Consider the following 11,949-nt stretch of genomic DNA (forward strand, 5'->3'; position numbering starts at 1 on the left):
CCCCAAGTATCTTGGCTTACAACACAAAGCAAGACCGCCACAATCCAACCACAACATGTCAACATATATAAAAAAACAACATAAACACAGAACCAACAAATACAAATAACTATACACATATACTAATCAATCATATACTAGCAAAACACTATCCTATAAATAGGATACATAATCTAGTGGGCTGGCATTGGTGCCTTCGACCCACGAGTACAGTGAGGAAAACTCACCTCTCATGAAAGCTGAATAAATCTTTGCTCCGAATACCGTCCCTTTCCGTCACCTATTATTCCAATCATTTCTTAACTTAAAAGTAATATCAAATTACCCAAAATGCCCTTTGGTCAAAATTGTTCACACTCAACAAACCATACGAGTCAACCCATCCAAGTCAACCTAGCTACGTATGTTAGGTGTACTCAGATGTAGGTGGGGTGTACTCCGCTTGATAGAGAAGTCGGAATTTAGACCGTGTACATCCAACGTACGCACTTGGTAGCTACCCTTCTCAATAAGAGCTTAATACATTAAGTCCTTACGTCTAAAACCAAATTTAAGCTCAAAATAACATTATAAGTCATAAAGTTTCCAACTTTATGACTTTGCATGGCTAGAAGTGCTTAATACCAACAAACCCTAACTTCTTAATCCATTAGGACGTCCTAGCACATGCATGGGGAATAAATAAGCGCCAAGATCACATTTTTATGCTGCTAGACATCTCAAAACTTCTGAAAGGACAACTTAGATGGGCTTGATCATGCCATACTCATAAAGGTCACCCCTCTTCTAAGCCTACAACACTGGGATGTACTACTCTCCTTGGGCCTACAATATCAATTGAACCGCCCATGTATCTTTGGCTATAACACAAAGTATAACCGCCTCAACCCAACCACGATATGTCGACATATGCAAAGAACCAACAACAAGCAAACACATATAATCATAACAGATCTACCAGTCTAACAGATGACCATAGCATATCAACATCCTACACTCAAAGATGTATAGTATATAATAAATTATAGTGAGAAAACTCACCTCAAAGGATAGCAGGCTATCAACACAACTTACATCAAAACAAAGACTACTACTACGTGCCACTTATATAACAATTAGAGGTACATCCCTAATTTATAACCTAAAAACTCTTAAGTTGACCAAAAGTTGATATTTGTCAAAACTCAACGGTAAATGGTGAAAGTCAACAACCAAAAGTCAACTTTGCTAGCGACCACATCGTGATCAAGTAAATGCCATGATGTGGCAGCCTCAGGACAAATCAACCATGACAACCCCAATCACTACAACATGGTGAGCATATCACCCCACCGTGGGAACTATTCTTGGTCATCTTAATAGATTAAGACCTTAATCCATTAAGCCATACACGTATCTCTTTTAGAAGGATTTATTATACCCATAAACCTCATAAAAATCCTTACTTTATGGACACATTTGTCTAATGCATATCTTGGACTCTGGCAAGGTCAAAATGGAGAAAATAAGGTCGAAACTTCATGCATTGAATTAAAACTCAAAAATAATTCATATATGGTTGCCAACTTTATGGAATCCATCCACTCAAACTATCCCAACCATGGAGAAAAGTACATGAAAACCTAGATCTAGAAGAATAGCACATAACGATTTGAACTTGTGGACTTACAAAGATCCAAAATATGTGCAACATGGATGCGATGGAACTTTCTTGTCGGATCTATGATCAAAGGACACATTCTTCTCCTTCAATATCACCAAAAACCACCAAGAAACTTCAAGAACTCAAAAAATGGAGACTAGGGCTTGTCTAGGTCGGAAGGGAGGTGATGGAGGTTGAGTGTGAGCAAATCCTATCCATCACATCCCTTAAATAAGACTTAAGGCCCAAAAATTTAGGGTTTTATATGGTGGCTACCTCCACACCGTGGCCAACACCATGCAATGTCGTGGTGCATGAATGAAAGGCACGATTACATCAGGTGATGCCACGTCGTGGAGACTACAATGGCATGTCTTGGCTACCAAAAACCTTATTCTTTTAAGTCTTAAATGCTACAATTAGAAAAGGAATTATACTTAAAACTTGATGTTACAAATATGATTTACTAAAACTGATAGAAGAAATCTAGTCATAAAAAAATACACACCCTAATTAAATGTGATCTCTTTCCAATGTAAATTATAAACACTCTTATTTAAACACAAAGTAACACTTATGCAAATAAAATCACCCATATACTCACCCTTTTTAAAAGAGACATGACACTAAAACACCAAAATACACCACAAAAAACACCATAATATGATAATGATACAACAAATTTTATCAACTAATAGTTTTTATGTTCCAAAAGGCTTCTATCCCGATGGTATCAAATGTTTTCGTTTCTCCTTGAGGCCGAGGGCTCAAGTATTGTTTGAACAGGTGGATTTAGGAGTAATATATGAGTAGGTTAGGTTTTCCGTTAAAAAAATATTTTTTTATGTGCAATTAAGTTAAAATTTAATCATTGATGCTAGGTCAAAACACCAAGTATCTGATTTAAGGAGTATTTCTTAGCCTTATGTACGACCTAAAGAAATTTTGAGGATTTGATCTCATAACCTAATAAGTGTAATCACTTTATTTTAGTTTGAGATTTTAATTGAAAGACTAAAATATAAAAACATATAATGACTAAATAACAAATTTATTGGACAAGTTTAACTTTTTAATTCTCTAAATATAAATTGTAGAAACATAGTTCAATGGTACAACTAGTTATTGGTGTAGATTTTAGCCGGTCATAAAGATATAATATGAACAACCCAAAAAATTCAATGGTAATATATGGATAAAAAATAAAAAAGACCAAATGTGAACCAAACATAAACTATGTTACCCTTACAAGTCATTAACTAAGTCTACATTATTTTATTCACATCACTAGAGAAACGATTTGGTCGTTTTAAAACCAATCTCGCTATTTGATGAGAAACCAGTCTGAATTGGATTGAACCCTGTTTGAAACCGAAATCAATTTACACCAATAATAAGAACCGACAACCGGATAGGTTAGACCACACTTGTAACGCCCGACTCATCAGTTAAATCTGTTAATTATTATTTTTTTCATCATTTGGACTTTGGGCTCAAGTACGCTGGGTGTACACTTGGTACACCGGGCGTACTCTAATGGTTGCTTGATGCGGGTTGTCCCCTACGTACGCTTGGCATACCCATACATACGTATGACATATGTAAGTAAAGGGAAATACCTAATTTTTAGTTTGCACCCTATTTATGTTCATTAAGTCCTTCAAAACCCTCACCTTATTAGCCTCCATTTCCTTTTTGAGCTTATCTCGAAACCCTAGCCATCTTAGGATTGTTCTTGAGCTTATTGAGAGTTCTTGGGTGTTCTTTTGTGATCTTGAAGAAGTAGGAACTTGGTGGTGGAGCATTGTTGGAGGTAGAGCTTCAAGATCTAGAGATATCTTCTTTATTGCAATCTTTTTGAGGTAGAAAGTTCTTACCTTGATGGTTCCTTGCTTAGATCTCTTTTGATGGGTATATTTAGAAGTTTTAGTCCCATAACTATGGTCTCCTAGAATATGGACTACTCCAAACCATTTCAGTTGTCATTTTAAGCACTTAAGAGTGCAAGGAGTCATAAAAATCGGATCTTGGAGGTTAGAACTCAATTACACATGAGTTTGTGACCACTTAAGGGAGATTGAAAGCTTACTTGTTGGTTTGAGCCCCATTAAGGCATGCAAAAGCATAAAGTATGCAATTTTATGGCTTAATTCACTTAAATGAGCTTAGATTTGAAGTTGTTAGGTATTAACAAATTAGACCCTAAAAAGTAACTTATGGCCATCTGGGGCATACGTCTGGCATACGTAGGTGTACGCTGCACGTACGCACCTAAAGTTCCAATTTAGTGGAGCACCCGAGTACATCGAGCGGACTGATAGTACGCCTAGTGTACTCACCGGAGGGACATTTTGGGATTTTTAGTTCCGACCACCTTAGGCTTATGAATTTGGACCATTGTTGGGCCACAAGCTTTATTATGATGGGCCTTTTGGACTTGGGGACATTTTGGGCATGGTATATCTTTTGGGCCTTGCTGGGTTAGGCCCAATACGCCATCGGCTAACCAACCTTTTACCTTGGGAGTCGAAATTTAGGGTTTGGACTCTCGGGTTAGTTAATTGACCTAATTTCTAATTGCGGTTTTACTACGTGTGACCTAGTGAGAGTATTTCGTGTGTCATCAGCTTGAGTATGATTAGATATCTTCAGTATGAAGTGAGCTTCATCCACTGTACTTGTGGGTCGAAGGCACCAATACTGACCCACTAGACTATGTTAGTAGGATGATAGTTGTCTTCGTGACGTTTTCAAGCTATGTCTGGTTATGCTTGTTGTCTTCGTGACTTTCATTGATATGATTGTATGCTTAGTTGTAGGGGTGAAATAGACCCAGTATTGGTTGAAAGATACCGAAGGGGGTGAAATAGACCCGGTACCAGTTGAAGGATATCAAAGAGGGTGAAATAGACCCATATATGCTTTGATTGTTATTTGTGTGTGGGATGTGGTATTTGAGGGAGCTCACTAAGCTTTATGCTAACAGTTTTCAGTTTAATTTCTAGGTACTTCCCGCTCAAAATGGAAGGGGCTGACTTGATCGCACTACACCCGTTCATGTTATCTACATCATGTGATTTTCGGTCCTGCCTAGCTGTTGAGGTGCAATAGCTAGTGAGGGAGTTCCTAGATATGAAACAGACGACTGAGACTGTGGCGGAGATCACCGTAAAGCTCGGAGAGAAACAGAGAGAGACAGAGAGCCATATTTGTACCCTAATATGCCGTAAACGAGGAGATGTAGAGGATACGGAGTAGTATGACATGTTGAGATTAGATATTTGGGAGTTTGTTAGTTTTTCCATCTGCCCGACAATGGATGACATGATATCTAGGGCCCGGGAATGGGAGATTGATTTGGAGCAAATATGGAAGAGGAAGGCAAAGTGAAACGTCCAAAAAATAAGACCACAATTTATTTTTTCATTTTTAGATTGATAAAACATCAACCATAACATTTTCATAAAATAAAAGTTATCAAAATGTATTGATACATCATCAATATTAGAGTAAATCATAAAATGCAGAATTGAGTGGTGTGTGCTCTACAATCATCCCGAGCTCTTCCGTTTGGAACCAGAAGTACATAAAACATAAACTGAAAACCGTAAGCACAAAGATTAGTGAGTTCCCCAAATATCACATACCATACATACATAAATAAACATATAATGGGCCCCGCCTTTCATTGGGCCTCGTCTGGCATCAAGCCTCGCTCGGTATATAGATCTGTCAGTTAACGGGTCCTTCCTAGCATACATAAAAACATATAAGCATATAAACACATAACACATGCAATAATCAAAAAAGATACGTAGCATACAAAATTGTCATTGGGCCCCGCCCAGTAAGTATATGAGTACATAACACATGGAAGAGTCACACAGATGTCTAGCATCCTAACATAACAAAATCATGGGTCGACATTAGCGCCTTTGACTCACTAAACATGGTGATGAAACTTACCTCGCACTGCTGAGTGTTATAGAATAAAAGATCTCGGAATGTTGACCCACTAAAATCCCTGCGTTGTCAATCACAAAATAACATCCAGTTAATAATTGGATCTCGACTCACACTACGAGTCGAAACTAGGGTAAAAGACCTTTTTACCCTTTGCCTAATTTGGCCTAGAGAAAAGGCCCAATCCAATTGACCATAGGCCCAAAATCCACGGTCCAAAATCAAACAGCGGGTCTTCACACCGTGACCATACCATGATGAGGACCAACTTGACTCGGTCCCGACTCAGTGAATGAAATCACTTATCCAAAAATATTCCAGTTCCCGTCATATCGCAAACCAACCTTGAATTACATCGTGACCTAATCTAGACAAAATAGATGGGATGACGAACTTACTCACAACACGACGGTCCTAAACCTCACATCATGAGATCTGAATAGACCAGCTTAAGACAATAAACTCTTAATCCTTACAGCCATGACTTAGGACTTTCCAGGGGGTCTTCCTTTAATGAAAAGAAGATAAAAATACAGGCTTTTCAATCATTCATGTATAATGCATGACTCAAGCTCTAACTAGACCAAAAATGAGGAAAATGAGATCTAGACTCAAACTTGGAGTCCCAAACTACACCAAACTCATATCTAACTACTATGTTGAAGAGAACGAGTCAATGATCTGTAAAGTTGCCAACTTTATGGACCCCATGCAAGAAATCACACTCAAACATGCAAAAAGGATCTTATAACTTAGATCTAGAATGAAATTGGTAGAAAGGTCCAAGCTTGATGACTTACAATGGTCCAAAATCTCCAAGAGATTGCAAGGTGAAAGTCAAAACGCCAAGAGGTTGCCCAACCAAGGTCTTCTTCCACTTCAAGTAACCAAAAACCACCAAAGTATGCTTCAAGGATCTCCAAAGATGTTTAAACGCTTCAAGAGGGTTAAGATTTGGGTTTTCCAGAGGCTTAGAGGGTGAGAGAGAGGATGAGGATGGATAACCCTAGCCTCTCATTCAGTTAAATACCTAAAAATTAGGGTTTTGGGTCATTAAGTCGCGCTCACATCATAGGACCTTATGCCTTACGTCGTGATTTCCCATAAATGCAGGTCAATAGGTCATTGGTACATCACGACGTGATCCCCAAGATCGCACGTCGTGAGTACCCTCATAATGCAAATAAAATAATAAATTTAGTACCTTAGGGTTTAGAATGTTACAATTATCCCCCACTTGAAACTCTAAATTAGATCAACGTCTGTCGACATAACTCTTTTGCCGACTCTGATCTGTCTGGAGCCTACTCCGAACCTGTTGAATCAGCTCAGTAGTCTTGAGTACCATCTCGGTACTCCCCATAACCCGCTGACTGACCTCACCCCAACAAATCGGGGTCCTGCATTTCCTCCCGTAGAGCATCTCGAAAGGAGGACGATCAATGCTGGCGTGATAGCTGTTGTTATACAAAAATTCAACTAACGGAAGATACGTATCCCAACTCCCACCAAAATCCAAAACACGCGCCTACAACATATCCTCTGGGGTCTGAATAGTCAGCTCGCTTTGACCATCGGTCTGTGGATGGAATATTGTGTTGACATGGAGACGAGTGCCCAAATCGTCATGAAATCTCTTCTAAAACCAAGAAGTAAATCAGACATCTATGCCAGAAAACCACCAAAACCAATACCCCATAACGAGCCACAACCTCCTTGATATAAATATTAGCCAATTTCTCTTCAAAAATACTCTCCTGAATCAGAATGAAATGTGTGCTCTTGTTCAACCAATCCATGATGACCCAAATCAAATCCACTTTGCATATAGTTTGGGGTAACATCATGATGAAATCTATATTAATGTCCTCCCATTTCTATATGGGAAACTCCAATGGCTACATCTTGCCGTGTGGTCACTGTTGCTCGGCCTTGACTTAATGAAAGTCAACCACCGCTTCACATAACAAGTCATATCAAGTGGTCACCATCTTTCTTGAAAAAGAAGGTTGGGTCAACCGATCCTTGTTTAAATTTAGCCTATTTTAAAAAATCAAGTTAGAGTTTCGTACCAGGCTCTTGGAGCTTTCTTTAGACCATAAACTGCCTTGTCCCAAATGTAATAGTAGTTCGGATACTTTTCGTTTATGAACCCTGGTGGTTGTTCCACATGCACTGTTTCTTCTAGTTCACCATTTAGAAATGCACACTTGACATCCATCTGGTATACTTCAAAGTTCTTGTGTATTGCGTATGCCAGAAAGATGTGAACAGATTCCAACCTTGCAACGGTTACGAAGATTTCTTTGTAGTCAATTCCTTCTTCCTGATAGTATCCCTTAACAACGAGTCACGCTTTGTTCCTTATCACAATTCATTCTTTATCTAGTGTGTTGCGAAATACCCATTTTAGACCAACAATGGATACATCCTTTGGAGTGGGAATAAGTATCCAGACCTTGTTTCGTTCGAATTCATTGAGCTCCTCCTGCATTTCTTGTATCCAGTCAGTGTGATCAAGAGCAATTTAAACATATTGGGGTTCAATTTTGGAGATAAACGATTTGAACATGCAATATTCCACTTTAGAGAACAATGTGGTTCGCTTCGCTTTTTGTTGTGCTCTCGTAAGAACTCCTGAAGACGAATCTACTATAACTTGAGTCTTTGGATGATCTCTAATCCATTTATCCAATGGAGGATATTTAGGATCATATGTTGGATCCAATTCAACGTTCACTTCTTCAAACTCTGACTACACATCCAAATCATCATTTGCATTTTCATTCTTCCCCTCGAATGATGTATATAGGTTTTCTTTTGGATTCAGATTCTTCCCACTTGAAAAGAGGTTCTAAGCTAACATCATGGGTTTTGTTCTCCCCCCTAAACAGGTTTTTTAGGTGAGGAGGTTGAAGTAGAACCCTCCCCCTGTGGTGTAGCATTCGCACCTATTGATTGAGACGGAACATTAGGGTCTTTCGGAGTGGGGTGCTCGTGTTCCATATCTTTCGCAACATCATCAATAATTTTCTTTAGTTTGTCTTCCTTGTTGTCTGCTGCTTTGGATTCGGAGGAGATGACCTTTTCAGGCTTTTCGAATAAGTTCTTGAGCTCCTCGTAAATGTTAGAGAGTGGAATTATAACAGGATTCGGTTTAGGAAAGATCTCATGTGATGGACTGTCATTCTTCTGAAACTTCTTCAAGTAATTGTCGTCGAAAGTGACATAGTAGGTTTCTTCTATCTTTTAGAACTTTTATTGAGAACCCTATATGCTTTTGAAGTTAAAGAATACCCCAAGAAAATACCTTCATCAACCTTCACATCGAATTTGTTCATTATTCCTTTTAATTGAAGATAAAGCACCTAGAACCAAAAAAATGGAAAAACTTGACATTAGGTTTTCGATTATTTTTGATCTTATATGGAGTGACAAAGAACCGCTTATTGAGGATGGATCAATTTTGTGTAAAGTAGGCAGTTCCTATTGCATCTGCCCAAAAGTAAATTGACAGATTCACAAAGAAAGCATGGTTCTCGCAGCCTTGCACAAAGATCTGTTTCTCCTTTCAACAACCCCCTTCTGTTGTGGAGTCTAAGGAGCTGAAAAGTTGTGAGTAACTCCTTTCGCAATCAGAAATTCTTCAAACACTTGGTTTTTGAATTACAACCCGTTGTCACTATGAATGTTGCGAACTAGCTTTCGCAATTGAATTTCAATCTGCTTTATGAAATCCTTGAGCTTGGGCGTGGCTTCTGATTTTTTCTTCAGAAAATGCACCCAAGTGAATCTAGAAAAATCATCTACAATTACCACCAATACTTTCAATTGCAGAAGGACCACAAAGTTCTATATACAAAAGCTCAAGTGGTTCTATGACTTTCATGCTCACGATGGTTGGATGGATCTTCTTGTTCCGTTTCCCCATTTCGCAGGTTGCACATAAATTGTCTTTATCATACTTTAGGAGAGTAAGCCCTCGCACATGATCACCAAGAACAAGCTTGTTAATATCTTTGAAATTGAGATGAGAGAGTCTTCGGTGCCATAGCCAACTATCGTCAGTAGAAGCTTTCATAAGTAAACAAATTGCAGACTTCCCTTTGATGGGGTTCATACTGAGTGGATACATTTTGACTTTGCGTATTGATTTTAGGAGCGATGTTTTGGTCTCCTTTTCAATGATCTCAGATCCATCCACTACTAGAAAACAGACCTTTAATGACGCGCTTTTTACGACACGCACTGATTAATGATACGCAAAAGGACGTGCCGTTAAAATAGTGTTATCTCTCCAAAAAATTTAAGGATTCTCGTCACGCATTACTGTGTGCCTTTAATTTAGTGTCTCAAGAAAAAAAATTAAAAACACGGAGGGCACTTTATCTTAAACGCGCGTCGTCTGTACCTGTCGCTTTATAATTTTAATGAAACGCGCCTTTTAGTAGACGGGGGGGAAACGAAATCCCTAAAATTTTGAAAACCCGCCTCATTTTTTCTATCTTCTATTTCTTTCTCTCTCTCTCTGTGTCTCTCTCTCTTCTCTTTCAAGCCCTAAGCCCTAAACGGCCTCCACCAACATCTGAACGAGCCCTCGCCAGTTACCTCTACTCCACCATCAAGCTCTTGCTCCGCCTATGGAGGTGTTGGTGCTGGTGGTGGTTGTCCTTCAGCTTCCACCATACCACTTCACGATTATAGTCTGTAGCAGCTCGTCTTCCTCTCTCTCTCTCTCTCTCTCTCTCTCTCTCTCTCCCTTATCTTTCAAGCCCTAAGCCCTAAACAGCCTCCACCAGCATCTGAACGAGCCCTCGCCAGTTATCTCTACTCCACCATCAAGCTCTTGCTCCGCCTATGGAGGTGCTGGCGCTGCTGGTGGTTGTGCTTCAGCTTTAGCCATGCCTCTTCACGATTATAGTCCGTAGATAATGATTTATGTTTGTGAAGAAACAACGGCTTTGACAACCGCGATGGCGGAGAAGTTGTATTCGTGTCTGACAAGACTGGTGGCAGTAGTAGCTATCCTCCAACCCATCTCTCCTCTCCGCCACCGTCGCTGACCTACGCGCCGCCTGTAAGAGTTCAAGAGGTTTCGATGATTTGCTTCCTGGCTTTGGAAGCGGCGGTTATCCATCTAGTAGCAGGTACTGTGCTATGATTTAACTACGTTTTAGTTGTTTAATCCACTTATTTATGGAATTTATCTGCTCTTGGTTTTGAAATTGTATAACTCTATTTAGTATTTAGCATCATAGCTAGGTTTTCATATGGATCAACTATCGCAAGTGAAAACTTATATCTGTTACTAAGAAAATTCATTTGTAAGAGTTTGTGCATTAACTATAGAAACATAGTTATCATTAGTCATAAGTTAAGTGGAATCATAATTGCTTGCCTTTATGTTACTGAAACAAACTGCTATCCTACACATTACAGAACTGATATCACTAGAAGAATTCCATGGTAATATAATTAATGATAAAGGAGTCTAGTGATATGCAAACTCCAATAAGTCAGTAGCTTTTCAAGGATTCAACTACTTTTGTTTTTTTTTAAAGCTAAATATGCCACATTTTACTTCTCTGGTATTTTATTTCTACAATTTCCTGCTGTAATCCGGGATTATAATGAGCGCATAAATAGATGCAGAAGCTCTTGCATTTTTGTTTCTGTTCCCTTATGCTTCTGAATTTTGCCTACAGAAGAATGCCAATCTGATTTTAAAATGAGTTAAGATGGTGAACATTGAATGATATGAAAAGTCTAATGTGAAATATCATACTTTTCTCACAGGTCAAGCTGTGGAAAGGGCAACAAGGGAAGCCCGTGAAAGAGAAACATATGAAGCACGTGACAGAGAAGCTGCTGAAGCTCGTTTGAAGTCTGAAAGGCCTGTTGTTCAAAGAGCACAAGTTGAGGCACGTGAGCGGGCAGCTGTTGATGCAAATGGAAGGGCAGAACGGGCAGCGGGGGCACGTCAACGATATGGGGTCATTCCTTTGTCTCCAAACAGTGGGTTGAATGAGTGGTTCCCTAATTGTGACACCCTCCACAAACTGATCCGAGAGTACAATGCTGCAAAAAGAAGAAATTAAAGTATAAAAAAATCAGTGAAAGCATTTTGCTATTTGTTGAATATATGTAACTCCTGCTTTACCATGTTTTCCATTTTGATGGTGATATAATCTATAAAGGATCAATTGATTTTTGCAGACGTGTATTGTCTCTGCCTCCAATAATCAATGGAGCCCACTCAGCTATTTCTACAAATACCAAGAACGTGTTCATTGAATGCATAGCCACTGATTTGACAAAGGTCAAGATTGTCTTGAACACAATGG

The sequence above is a fragment of the Lactuca saligna genome, chromosome 7 (genome assembly GCF_052625555.1).
Source record: "Lactuca saligna cultivar CGN05327 chromosome 7, ASM5262555v1, whole genome shotgun sequence".
In the NCBI taxonomy this organism is placed as follows: Eukaryota; Viridiplantae; Streptophyta; class Magnoliopsida; order Asterales; family Asteraceae; genus Lactuca; species Lactuca saligna.